The sequence below is a fragment of the Drosophila santomea genome, unplaced genomic scaffold (assembly GCF_016746245.2).
Source record: "Drosophila santomea strain STO CAGO 1482 unplaced genomic scaffold, Prin_Dsan_1.1 Segkk85_quiver_pilon_scaf, whole genome shotgun sequence".
In the NCBI taxonomy this organism is placed as follows: domain Eukaryota; kingdom Metazoa; phylum Arthropoda; class Insecta; order Diptera; family Drosophilidae; genus Drosophila; species Drosophila santomea.
The window spans coordinates 963,673-976,746 of NW_025319021.1; the positions used below are offsets into that span (position 1 = coordinate 963,673).

Sequence of the window (13,074 nt, forward strand, 5' to 3'; positions counted from 1 at the left end):
GTGACCGGGCGTATGTTTATTCGGCGAAATTAGTTTTTATACTGGTGCTTATTCTAATTAGTTAGGCTCTCCCAAGCGCAGCGGAGACTCCTTGGAGACTCTGTGGTGAAGAGCGGGAGAGCGTAAGAGGGTGCGGAGAGCGGGTGACAGTCCATACCCCGTAACTTGGACATTCCGCCCCCCTTGCAATCACTGGGGTTGCAACATAGCCATTCTACGGCAGGCGGCAGGCACCGGACACGATCCACCCAAAAACAGTTTTCTGAGCGACCGGCATTCCCTCGTCGAAGGTCAGGAATCCAGATTGGATAACCTTTGGATAAACATCTGCTCCTAAGACCATGGAGACGGTAGCAGGCCGACGGAACTGGTCATCAGCCAGCATGATGTCCCGGAACTTGGACACCACTGTGTCGCTCAATGCCCGGACAGGTGTGCGGATCCGCACACTGGGCTCGATCTTGAGCACGACCTTTAGCTTAGTGTTCGCGTCGATCCTGGAGCGAATCGTCGTCGTGCAGACCTTTTCGTCGCCAACATTGGTCATCGGAAGCGTAAAGGCTGACGCCAACGAAGCGTCGATGCAGCTCATGGGGGTGCACGGATCGATAAGTGCTGCGGTCTCGAAGGTCTTCGTCCCGGTCTCCAACATGACCAGCGCTGTCGGAAGGATGTTCACGCTGTGGCGTTGCGGCAGCGACGAGAGCGATAGGCCTGGCGTGGTCGATTCCGGGCGTCGTGGCGGTGAACTCCTACGCTGAGTTGGCGGATTTTGCCGGCGGGAACGTTGGGACGAGGCAGAAGCTGCTTGCCGGGTTGGCACCGGTTGGAGACGCGAGCGCGCTTGCGCATGTGGAGCAGCGTGTGGTGGGATCGGTTGCACTTCTTGCAACGATCACCGCTTCGGCAGTCTCCCGTGGAATGCTCGTGAGCGAGGCAATTGGCGCAGTATTTGTTAATGAGGACTGCTCGCAGACGCTTTTCAGCGCTGAACTTTAGGAACCTCGCGCACTTCCGAAGAGGATGGACACCGCGGCAGACTCGGCATCGGTAGGATTGAATACCTCGGGTACGTCTGCTCTCCAAGGCACGAGCACTGCGTGCGTTTTGTTGACGAGGGGCCATGCTGCGCGTAGTTGAATGTCGAAAGGAGATCGAAAACGAAATGAAAAATAATGGATGATTAGTGCTAGTGAACTACAACTAAGGACGAGAGGAGCGCCTATTATTGTGGAGATTCGGAAGACTCCGTCGGCAAAAGCACCACTTTTGCCACTGGACGTTTAACAACTCCACGTGCAGTACAGATATTTACTACACGGACGTTGCCGTCGGCTCCTGGTAAAACAGACTCAATTCTGCCGAGCCGCCACTCATTAGAGGGTAAGTTGTCGTCCTTGATGACGACCATGTCATCGATGCGGAGATTTTTGGACGGGGCCTGCCATTTAATGCGCTTGTGGAGTTCTTTGAGGTACTCTTCTTTCGATCGCACACGAAACTGCTGATGGAGAGCTTTCAAATGCTGCCACCGATTAAGAATGGATTTCGTTTCTCCCTTTACTTGGGTTCCACCGTGGACATAAGGGGTCCCCCGACCAGGAAATGACCTGACGTCAGAGCCAGCAAATCTGTCGGATCCTCAGACATAGGAGAGAGCGGCCTGGAGTTAAGGCACGCTTCTATTTTTGTGTGGCAGTGCATTTGTAAAATAGCGTCTTAAAACTTTTTACGCCTGCTTCCCAAAGGCCTCCCATATGGGGTGCCCCCGGAGGAATAAATTGGCATTGCATCTCTTGACGACTATAGGCATTCGTCACCGACTCTTTTACGGCTTGAAGGAAATCGCGGGAAAGCAGGGTGGCAGCGCCAACAAAGGTTTTGCCATTGTCTGACTGGACTTGACGTGGACACCCTCTTCTGGATACAAAACGAGCGAAAGCGGCAAGAAACTTTTCGGTCGTTAAGTCAGATGTAGGCTCTAAATGGATGGCCTTGGTGGAGAAACAAACAAAAACTAACACATACCCCTTTGTAATAAGACATGCTCTTCCCGTACAGTTCTTTATATTAAACGGACCGGCGTAATCCATGCCAGTATACGTGAACGGTCGGGAGAACGATGCTCTTTCTTTGGGCAGGACACCCATCAGTTGGCTTTGCAACCGCTTTTTGTGGATCACACATACTTTGCACGAATTTACTACAGCTTTCATCAGGTTCTTAATTCTCGGAATCCAGTATTTCGACCGGATGAGGCGCACCATTAGCTGGTTACCACCATGGAGAGTTATGCGATGAGTGAAAATCGCAGGGAGGCGAGTAAGCAGGCAGTTATACGGAAGAATCACTGGATGCCGTTCATTGTATTGAATGCTTTCGGAAGCCGCCACACGGCCGCACGCCCTGATCAGTCCTTGCGGATCTAAAAACGGGTTCATGCTTAGGATGGCACTTGAACTTGGCACTGGACGCTTTTCACTTAGGCAGTGATATTCCACAGGGAATTCTCTGCGCTGAGTGTTCGAAATTAGGAACCGCACGGCGGCGGCGATTTCAGTGGCCAGCAAATACACATCAGATGGAGATGTCCGCTTCCTGCACCGCTGAATGAAGCGATGAACATAAGCAAGGACCCGTATAGCTTTCTCAAGCTTGGAGAAACGTGCCAACAACTCTTCAGAAGGAGCTTTTGCGAGATGAACTTTTGGAGCACGCTTCTCCTGAGTTGGCCATTGGTTGCGTGGATTTTGCAACCAAGTCGGTCCGTGCCACCATAACTGGCTATCGGCTAGATCTTGGAGGGAAACTCCTCTACTTGCCAGGTCTGCTGGATTATGCTCTGATTGAACATGAGACCAATTCTCTGTTTTTGTGGCCTGGGCGATCTTCGTCACCCTATTGGCTACAAATGTGGTCCACTGGCACGCTGGCTTGCTTAACCATGCAAGCACTATCGTGGAGTCCGTCCAACAGTAAAGTTCGGAGTTAATCGTAGGCATCTGCGGAATGATGGCTGCAGCCATTTCGGAAAGCAATAACGCTCCGCACAGCTTCAGTCTTGGGAGCGAAACCGTTTTGACTGGTGCTACCTGGGTTTTCGCGGTTAGGAGTTGCACCATAATGGTGCTGCCCACTTCTACGCGGACATATATTGCCGCCCCATAAGCCTTTTGAGGTGCATTGGAAAAGCCATGATGCTCGACCTTGAAATCTGGATGAAACAAGAGCCAGTGTGGAATGCGTATATGCTCTAAAAACGAATAACTTTGGAGAAAATTAAGCCATCGCTGAAAAAGCTCATTTGGAATGTCTTCGTCCCACCCAAGCTCCTGTAGCCAAATCTCCTGAATGAATATTTTAGCTCGAAAGATAAACGGCGCTAACCAGCCTGCAGGGTCGAACAATTTGGCAATTCGGGACAGGACGGCGTTTTGTGTACTTCCCTTTGGTTGGAGGTCCATTTCCTTAATGGAAATCCGGCGGAATTCAGAGCGTCTCTAAGCTCTTGCACCATGAGCTGAGCTTCTTCCGTGGAGTCCGCTTCGGCTAGAACATCATCCACATACATGAAATTTCGAATGATATTGCTAGCTTTTGGATGGCTGAGTTCTACGTCAGCTGCTAGCTGCTGCAGTACTCGGATGGCCAGGAAAGGTGCGCAATTGACTCCAAAGGTTACTATTTTCAATTCAAAATCTCTGATTTCCCCTCTAGTATTTCAGAAAAGTATTCTTTGGAATGGAGTGTGTTTCGGATCTACCCAGATCTGCCGCTACATTTTTTCGATATCGGCGCTAAGCACGTATCGGAAATAGCGCCACTTCAGAATTTGAATGGCCAAGTCAGACAGGGCCAGCATAAAGGATATCATTTAAACTTGTACCATTCGATGAAGGGCTGGAGGCATTGAATACTACACGGAGTTTAGTAGTTACGCTTTCCGGTTTTAAGACGGCGTGATGTGGCATATAGGCGTTGCAATCATGGGTAGAAAGAACTTGTCGCATGTGCTTTAAGTCGAGATATTCCTGGATCACCGAATCGTATCTCGCTTTCAAGGCCTCATCTCTTTTTAGACGCTGCTCATTTCTTAAGAACTGAGCCAACGCGAAAGACCTAGAATGCCCTAGCCCGGAACCGATATTTTCTGGGTCGCGAAAAGGCACCCAAAATTTTGTGAGTAGTTTGTTCAGTGAATTATCGTACGCGTGGGAGATCTGTGTCGAAAAAGAGGAAATTCTGCTTTGGGCTGAGGCTGACACTGGCCCAGTTAGTACCAAGCCGAAAATGGTATCTTGCCCCAAGAGAGAGCCACAGATGTTGGTTTTTGCTCCACTCAGAAGCACCGAAGGCAGAATGTCGGCTCCGATAAGGACATCTATTTGTGCGCTCTCATAGAATTTCGGATCCGCCAGTGGAAAATCGGGAAGATCCCGAAGGAAATTTTGCGGAATTGGGTAGGAAGGCAGATTTCCGGCTAGTTGAGGGAGGACATAGGCCGTCGTCTCCAACTGCAACGCGGGCCTAGTCGGAGATCGGATGGTGAAACTGCAGAGCTTCTTGGACTGAGCAGCTACTGTTTGATTTAAGCCCGAGACTTGGGCTTGAACCACCTGGAATGGCAATCTAATTAGATTGAATAGTCGCTCGGTTATGAATGTCGCCTCTGATCCGGAGTCGATCGGGGCGCGTGAGTTACCGCCTCAGCATTTTCCCTCGGCGGTCCCCCGCCCAAGCCGCCTCGTCAACCGGAGACCTAGTAGAGATCCAGCAATACTTTGGTACGACCACGGGAACGCCAAGTGGTCGTATCAAATAACATTAAATGCTGAAACAAACAAACACCAGGCCCATCGAAACGCATCCGCTCCACTTCCATTTTAGCCCGGTCAGCAGATTATTATAAGAAACCAAATGTAGAAGGCAAATGAAAAGCTTGAAATAAAATAAGATTCATTGAGAAATCAGAACTTAACAACCACAGAAGTTTATTTGGGAACGGTTCTATCCACCTTAACTAGGAACTACTCATCAAATCTCCCGAACCTACGCTTAAAGGGAGGTAACTGGCGCAGTCGGAGGTTCCAGGCCTAAGGACGAGTCATCAGATTTCGTGACGACCAGGACATGGAGTTAATGTTAATATTAGCATTGTAAGGAATAACTGTGAGTAGAGTGAAAAGTGTGAAATGGAGGTGGAAGTAATAGCCGCAAGTGACCAATTAGAAATGACCAAAGCAGTGGGAAATAAGAAACGCAAGTGCAAAACAATATAACTAAAAATAATAGTAACAAAGGAAAGCTAAATGAGCCAAATCAAATAATATATATATAAAGAAATACTACATAATTAAGGCCATAGTCTTGGTGTGGTTTAAATAAAGAATTAAATTAATTCAATTGTGTTTAAAGAAATGAAAAAATGGGTTCGAACGAACAAACGGCCGGTGGTAGGTGTCGTGGCTCGAAGTCGCAGAGAACGGTTCGATCAAACGAACGACCGGTAGAGAACGGTGTTGGCTGTCGGAAGTTCGATGCGACGAAGAGGCTCGCCGATCGAAGACCGTCGAACGACGTCATGCCGTCGGTCGAGAGCAAGAGAAGTTGGTGCTGTGGGGAGTGCCAACAAGTTCGAGTGTATGACAAAGGGGAAATGGTCGAGCCAAATGGCCCGATGTAGAAGTTAAACAGAGCCGATTCGGTCGCATGTATTAGGCGGGGCACTGTACAGGGCGGCCGCCTAGCATGAGGAAGAATTCGGTTGATTAGAGGAAGGGGCGGTAACCATTCAGACGTATTGGGCGGCGCACTGTAATGTACAGGGCGGCCGCTTAGCGTAGGGGTGGTTATCTGAAAATATACCGTGGAATATTAACAATAATCAAACTGGGAAGGATAAATTAAAATCCAGCGATCCTAACATTCACACGTATTAGGCGGCACGCCGAACAGCTAGCTTCAGCATGCAGGGTATTAGACAATAAAATAAATAAAATAGATAAAATAGATAAAATAGATAAAATAGATAAAATAGATAAAATAGATAAAATAGATAAAATAGATAAAATAGATAAAATAAATAAAATAAATAAAATAAATAAAATAAATAAAATAAATAAAATAAATAAAATAAATAAAATAAATAAAATAAATAAAATAAATAAAATAAATAAAATAAATAAAATAAATAAAATAAATAAAATAAATAAAATAAATAAAATAAATAAAATAAATAAAATAAATAAAATAAATAAATAAATAAAATAAATAAAATAAATAAAATAAATAAAAATAAATAAAATAAATAAAATAAATAAAATAAATAAAATAAATAAAATAAATAAAATAAATAAAATAAATAAAATAAATAAAATAAATAAAATAAATAAAATAAATAAAATAAATAAAATAAATAAAATAAATAAAATAAATAAAATAAATAAAATAAATAAAATAAATAAAATAAATAAAATAAATAAAATAAATAAAATAAATAAAATAAATAAAATAAATAAAATAAATAAAATAAATAAAATAAATAAAATAAATAAAATAAATAAAATAAATAAAATAAATAAAATAAATAAAATAAATAAAATAAATAAAATAAATAAAATAAATAAATAAATAAAATAAATAAAATAAATAAAATAAATAAAATAAATAAAATAAATAAAATAAATAAAATAAATAAAATAAAAAAATAAATAAAATAAATAAAATAAATAAAATAAATAAAATAAATAAAATAAATAAAATAAATAAAATAAATAAAATAAATAAAATAAATAAAATAAATAAAATAAATAAAATAAATAAAATAAATAAAATAAATAAAATAAATAAAATAAATAAAATAAATAAAATAAATAAAATAAATAAAATAAATAAAATAAATAAAATAAATAAAAATAAATAAAATAAATAAAATAAATAAAATAAATAAAATAAACAAAATAAATAAAAGAAATAAGCAAATAAATAAAGAAAGGAAAAGCAAGCGACAAGTATTATTAAACCCCATTTTGCTAAATTAATTTTGAACCTTAGAAGGAGGAAATTACTCATAATAATTAATTACAGAACTACATTTCACACACGGACACTCGAGGATCCACTACACACTATATACAAGCAATTCGGAATTCAACTCGTATCTTTAAGTAAACTACACAGCTATACTAAGCACACAGCGATTCACCGCTTTACACAAACAACACACTTCTATTAATTAATAAGTCAGAATATTGAGAGAAGGTACACAAGACAGTAGCACTAACACAAACAATACATATACGTGAGATAACTATGTCGAATCCAACAGGAGGACAGGAGGTTAGGAAGCCAGCGAGCGTACTAGAGGCCATCAAGGTAATAGACCTGGTGGAAATTATTCCGAAATATGATGGCGAAGGGGGAAAGTTAGATGGTTTTATAGCAGCAGTGGAGCAGATATTGAGCCTGATCAAGGGGGAAGAAAGATCGAATAAAGGAGTGATAGCACTTCGAGCACTTCCGAAGCAAGATAGTAGGAGCGGCGGACAAGGTCCTAGACTTGGACGAGTCAGAGTTGAATTGGGATCAGATCAAGAGAATATTAGTCTCCCATTTTAAAGACAAGAGATCGGAGCAAGATTTGATAATGGAGCTGACCCATATCAAGGAAAAGAAACTGGACGTAGAAGCCCTTTACACTAGGGTTATGACTCTAAAGAAAGCCTTAGTGAGTTTAACCAAAACAGGCGAGAACAGCATAATGCTGAGGAGCGAGAAAATTAAATGGTATGAGGAAATGGTGCCTCGAACCATCCACAGGATATTTAGGACCTAGGAAAAGCCATTCAACGTTGCCCTATTTGGTAGTAAAGATTACGCCAGAAACATCAATAAAATTGTTAATCGATACAGGATCTACCTTTTCTTTTATTCGACCAGAATTAGTGCACCCACAGTACGTGAGGAAACTAAAAGACCCAATAGCCATTAAAACCATCACGCAGTCGCATGAGGTTGAAAGGGAGGCATTTTTACCGATGTTCGCGGAGTTAGGCGGAGTTGGTAAAATAAGAATGTTTCTTTTTAAATTTCATCAATTCTTTGAGGGGTTGATCGGGATAGATATGATACAGCAGTTGAAGGCGGTTATCGATATGCAGAACGGGTGGTTTGAGGTAGCAAATTCGAAACAGAAGATTCAGTTTGAGGCCTACAGACCGTCAGAATTGTATACGATAGAAGCCGAATCGAAAATGGTTATATCTGTTCCGGTACGACTGAACGATGGGGATTTCATAATAAACAGAACAATATTAAAGGAAGACCTGGAAATTTCAGAAGGTATCTATAGGGCAGCGGCAGGGCAGAGCTGGATGGAAGTGACGAATTATGCAGAGTCGGACCAGGAATTATTTCTGGAAGAACCAATAAATGTTGTGGAATTTAAGTCCACACAACATTTCGAACTAAACACTATAGAAGGGGAAAGGAAATGTAGTAACAGCATCCCGTTTGATTACAGAGAACAAGAAGGCAGGGAAGTTAGAGATTCGACACGAAGAGATACTGAACGAAGCGTTTATAACTTACAATAACGCCATTCATTCAGCAACGAAGTTGACACCTCAAGAACTATTCACAGGCAGAACGCAGGAGTTTCTGAATAACGTGACTTTCAGTAATGAACATGATTATTTACAGAAAATCAATGCGTTTCAGGCCGAGATTTATCCAAAGGTAAAAGAAAGAGTAGAAAACCAAAAGGCGAAGAGAATTGAGGCAGCTAACTTGGATAGACAGGTGGGAAACATAGTATTTCGAAAAGAGAACCGGAGGGATAAACTCACCCCCATATTCTCTAAACACAAGGTGTTAGAAGACAACAACCTAACACTGACATCAACCAAACCACAGAAAATTCACAAGGAGAAAATCCGAAGAATTTCTAAACCAAATGAATAATTTCGCAGGTGGTCCATGGCCATGGCTGAAGGAGGCAGGTTTGAGATAACACCCTTGGAGAAAAACGACCCATTGGCCCAGATAGAAATGGGAACGGCAAGGGTAGTACAAACGTACCAAACATATATACACATCGTGAAGCTGCAGGACTACAAGGAAATAATAGGTGGTATAGAAAAGACACTTGGAGAAGTTGAAGACGAATCGGGAACAAGGGACGTAATTAGATCACTTAAAAACAAACTACACATGTTGAATACAAGGCTGGAAGGAATTTGGCCTAGACATAGAAGAGCAAGGGGATTGATAAACGGATTGGGTTCGGTAGTCAAGGCAATAACGGGGAATTTAAACGCCAATGACGCCGAAAAATTAGAAGAGGAAATAAGAAAAATGACAGAAGAAGAGGAGAAATTGAGAGAGAGTATTAACTCACAAGAGAGAACAGGCAACAAGGTCAGTTTCATGTTCAAAAATTTAACGAAATACATAAATGAGGAGCAAAGCAGAGTAAATGCATTTATTAACAAATATAATAATGCCATAAGTAAGTCCTTTGTAGAAGAGGATAGGAGAATTTATAGATTGGAGTATATTGACAGAATTTCGCTCACTATAGATATGCTAGGATTAAACTTGAATGACGTGACCGAGAGCCTGTTGCTGTTTGTTTGACAAGAAGGAAACGGACAAGTGTGTCCAAGAGTTGGAGAGACAAGGGATACAATTGGTATCAGACGAACACATGTATGAGTTTCTAGAATTAAGTGCGATTATGAATAACACAGATGTAATATTTTCGATCAAATTACCATTGTTTAAAAATGAAATATTTGCGTTCAGAAGGTTAATACCGCTTCCCATGAACGGCACAGAATTTGTGATAACTCCAAATTATGTGGCGATTCATGGGAATGAAATACTTTACTACAAAGAAAAATGCCAGCTAGTAAGAAACATGTATATTTGTAAGAATGATAGGAGAATAAGCCAGATTAATTCTAAATGTATTAGGAAGCTGTTAAGTGGGCAGGATGCGGAATGCGAAACGAAGGACGTCGGACTACTTACAATAATGTTCGAACCGGAGACCGGCTACATCGTAATTTTCAACGGGAAGAATGTCAAACTTCAGACAGATTGCGGAGTTGATAAGACATTAAATAGATCAGTCCTTATAAGATTTACCAACTGCAAAGTGATGGTCAACAACGTACAGTATGAAGCGGAAGAAGGACTTAGCACAGCGAAATTGGGATTAGACATACCTCGGATAGAGAGGAACAGGACAACCCAAGAGTTGGGAATACACGAGCTGAGGATGGAAGACCTAGAAACAAAGGTACAGATCAGCAGAATGCAGTGGGGAACCACGATCCATGCAACAACGACCTACACGATGCTCGACGTACTGATGATAGTAATATTCGTCGTGTCCTGCTTCCCAAAAAGACAACGATTTTCAAACCAGAGGTTACACCACACGCCATCGCTGAACCTGCTATGATAACAGCAGCTATGCCCCCGCTATGGTCGGTAGTTCAGACCGAGGGGGGAGGAGTTACCGACTCAGCATTTTCCCTCGGCGGTCCCCCGCCCAAGCCGCCTCGTCAACCGGAGACCTAGTAAAGATCCAGCAATACTTTGGTACGACCACGGGAACGCCAAGTGGTCGTATCAAATAACATTAAATGCTGAAACAAACAAACACCAGCCCCATCGAAACGCATCCGCTCCACTTCCATTTTAGCCCGGTCAGCAGATTATTATAAGAAACCAAATGTAGAAGGCAAATGAAAAGCTTGGAAATAAAATAAGATTCATTGAGAACTCAGAACTTAACAACCACAGACGTTTATTTGGGAACGGTTCTATCCACCTTAACTAGGAACTACTCATCAAATCTCCCGAACCTACGCTTAAAGGGAGGTAACTCGTGCCTTAAAGTTAGTGCCAAGATGGGAAATATTGATTATGGCAGTGCCAAGAAGGATAGCTCTTGAGCCCGTGGCGAAATAATTTTGAACACCGGCTTGCTCATTTGGAACGAAATTGGCCTGATTAGCGGAAATTGCAGGATTTGAAGGGCTTGAGCTGCTGGAAAAGAGGTTGTTTCGGTGCAACAACGTGTGATGCCGGCCACGGCAAGTAAAACAATTGTGCGTGCTTTTGCACTCACGAAGCTGATGTCCCTTTGCAAAGCAGTTTAAGCATAACTGCTTCCGTTTAATGTAGGCTGACCGGTCGTCAACCGACATTTGGAGAAAACGCGGACATACACGGACAGGATGGTTTTCCTTGTTGCACAAGTCGCAACTTTTCGATTTTGAAGCCACTTTCGTCTCATAGGAATTTAGTTTTCTAGAGGGCCCACTTGAGTTCATCGCGTTGGAGTGCGACTGACTTGGTACGGACGGTCTCACATCATCGATGGCCTCTAGGATTCGATGACGTTCTGCGAGGAAGGTGTTCAGCTCTGCCCATGTCGGGATGTCGGCTTTCTTATGTAGCGACTGCTCCCATAAGGAGAGAGTTATCTTCGGGAGCTTGGATGAACACAGATATACCAGCAGGAAGTCCCAGTTCTCAGTGTTGATGCCTGACAGTTCTAACGCAGTCAAGCAATCTTGAACAGTACTTTGCAGTACCTTCAAGACCGCCCAAGATTCCTGTGGTATCGACTGCACATTAAACAGTATTTTCAATTGACTGTTTACCAACAATCGTTTATTTTCGAAACGCTCTATTAGGTTTTCCCACGCAGAGCGGAAACCCTCGTTGGTGAGAGGCAAAATCGAAACGATGGCATGCGCGTCGCCACTTGTTTTGGCATTTAAATGGAATAACTTTTCAACCGGAGTCAGCCGTGGATTATTGATATAAATGGCTGTGAAAAGATCCCGGAAAGTCGGCCAGCGAAGATAGTCGTCTGCGAAAACTTCTGTATCGCATGGAGGCAACCGACAGCCAGAGGAAATGTAGGCCTGGGGCGCAGCGTTCGCGGCTGGGACGGACTGAGACGTGCCCTGCTCGATTTTATCACAAGCTGGGCAACACACCTTTCATAGACTGAATAGCAATAACTGTATTTAGCCCTGAGAATAGGTATGTTGCCTGCTGCCCCTTCGCCTGCTGACACAAGGCACTCTGAGCAGATGTCGAATTCCTTTTCAACCTTGTCCCATAGGGTTCGGACTTGGTCGCGACGGACGCTAAGCATCGTGACGGTTGGAGCTGCGGATTCCGGAGTGTTAATCTGAGCCTGAAATTCGCTTAAGCGGTCAGAAACCGAAATGAATTTGGCTAGCGCTAGATTGGAAGCAGCCATATTTTTAGCTGTGCGCTGTACTGTGGCTTTGGATGGAGTAGAACAGTCGTCGGAAATCTGCGCAGGCGTTTTCACCGAAATGCTTGGGATTCTTGGACTCTTGGGCCCTTGTGGTGAAAAAATAGACCTGGGTTTGTCAGCGGACAATTTCTTCTTATCGTCCCCGATGGGCATAATCGAAGAAATACGAAATGGAAGGGAAGCGGTTTTGGAGCCCGGTCACACTTTTCAAAATGTAGACAGATAAAAAGACCCTATAAGATGTAATGGGTGAGAAAGTGGTGTAAAATTTACGAAGTGGAAACGCCGTAGTTTCGACTAATTGGACAGGTGACTCGGAGTGAACAGCGAATTGTATAAATGACCTTTGATTTATGGTAATTAAGTCCACCTGATTTACGGTTGGAACACTTGGAATGTAGAACACGGTAATATAAAATGTTTATTATAACGAAGAAAATTTTATTTTTTTGTTTACAACTGGAAACGGAGAAAATGGAATGTGGAATTGGAGTCTTTTCTCCCCGTTGTAAGTACTTCTAAAACAAACATAAATTAATATCCAAGCAATACAGGAAAAAATATTTGTCGGGTGAACGACTATTATTTATTTATGGATGAAAAAAAAAAAATGATTGTCTTGTAGTTTTTTTTAAAATTTTTTGAAAATTAAAAAAAAAATAATTTAATAAATATTGCAAAATTTATTTGTTATAAAAAAGAGAAAAAACCGCTTTTAATTTATTGCTCGGAAATTAATTTGGAAATTTACGGAAAAAATTGAT

General features: G+C 42.1%; 1 pseudogene; it reads right to left on the reverse strand.

Moving 5' to 3' along the window:
- Positions 1-1,689: 1,689 nt before the first annotated feature.
- On the reverse strand, positions 1,690-12,463 carry LOC122756641 (annotated as a pseudogene).
- Between the last annotated feature and the right edge of the window lie 611 nt (positions 12,464-13,074).